The following is a 1,814-nucleotide window of genomic DNA, read 5'->3' on the forward strand; positions in this document are numbered from 1 at the left end:
TCTGAGTTATTTTAAGAAATACTGTTGTTTTCTGCAGAATATGAACGTCTTCGGCCAAAATATTAAATTAAAGTAAAGTTATATGCTATAAAATGGCGAATTTGTCATTATCCTGTCTGTCATTTTCCTGGCTTATGAAAGCCAGGATATTGAAGTGTTACCAGAAATTCATTTTAACTGCTAATACTGTAAAGGGGGAAAGCAAATATTAACCTAATACCGAGTTCATGCATGATTGTAATATACTTGGATGCAATCAAAGTTATTTATTTATTTAACGATTGATTATTATACACAATTTTATTCTGCACATATCAGCAACAAATTTTTTTTGTTTGTTTCTACAGTGGATAAAAAGAATTAATTTAAGCTATTTATGGTCCATCTAACATAAAGGCTTAAATTGAGTTACTAACTATTAACTTAAAATGACTGTTTTTAAACTTCTGAGGTAATATGTCATTTTCCTGGCATTCAAGATTTGGTGAATTTCTATTTTATTTTTTTTCTCCAGCAAATGTCAATGAACTACACTTCTGTCTATAATATATTAATAAGTGTAGCTAAAGAAGTATACAAAAAAATTTTTAGATTATTTTGAAGACTTTAAATTTGAAGAAATTTTTTGGTCTGAATTTTTTCGTGAGAATCACCCATATATACTAGGTACTATAATGCAGTATCGTCTTCAGTTTAAAACACAGAACATATACTTTCTATTTCGCCATTTAAGAAGAAACTGTATTGGTACCGAAACGATAGTATGCCTATCATATGTGCCCTATTTTGCTAGCTTTTTTTGTTTATAAAAATTCATACATTGGGTGCAATGATGAAATACTTGTATTAAAGCTGAATTAAGTCCAATTAAGTCTTGAGACCCAGGTTAGCATCTTGGTAGGCTTAACCATGTACTACTACCGGTTTTTATTTGGTGACAGATATTATAATTTATCTTCACAAATGTGGTTATTTTTATTCCTCCACAAGAAGAGCTTCGTCTTCTGATGCTGGTTTAAAATTACGAGATAACATAGTAAGATATATTAAAAGAAACTTGTCACATAAATGTATCCATAAATTAACGTTTGAAATAATTTTTTTTTTTAAAAAATTCTTTCCTTAAAAGTTTAGTTATCAGCGTCAACTAAAATCTTAAAAAAAAGAGAAATATAAGTCAAATTCTTACGAAATAAAGATTCAAATAGATCCAAAATTTATTATTGAAAACATTTTTGTCTTGAAGCATAAGTCTCATAATCGTGCTAAAGATTTAGAGAGGAATTGATATATTATATTCATATATTTAGTGTTATATAACTATTTGAATGGGGTACTTTAAATCCAATAAGATGGTACGAGGCCATATAATTATAATTATAAACCGTTCCTAGTCTTGATCAGAAAGTGGGAGAGATGCGGCTTGATTAGACATTGGAGTGGGGGAGCACTCTAGATTAATTTCGCATAGTGCTATATTATAAGCATCTTTAATGATCTATAATCACGATAGCCTTATTCTACCTCTCCATCATTTCAATATTGTGTATTAAAATCCTACGACACAAATAATCCACTTAATATATATTTAGTGTTATTAGATGTGTGGTTTAATTAGAATTATTGTAGGAAGACTGGTCTGGATTAAAATGTACAATTTCCGTATATTTCATTTTCATTCTACATTCTGCTTAGGTTCATTGAGAGGGGAAATATGGCTTTAGTCGCAAGGCCTATTAATCATTCATCAACTATATATTTTTAAAAAAAGTTAAAAGAAATTTTTTGATTTTTTAAAGAAAATAAGTGATCAG

Source organism: Parasteatoda tepidariorum, chromosome 3 (genome assembly GCF_982258835.1).
Source record: "Parasteatoda tepidariorum strain Cologne lab strain chromosome 3, Ptep-v5.0, whole genome shotgun sequence".
Taxonomy (NCBI): Eukaryota; Metazoa; Arthropoda; class Arachnida; order Araneae; family Theridiidae; genus Parasteatoda; species Parasteatoda tepidariorum.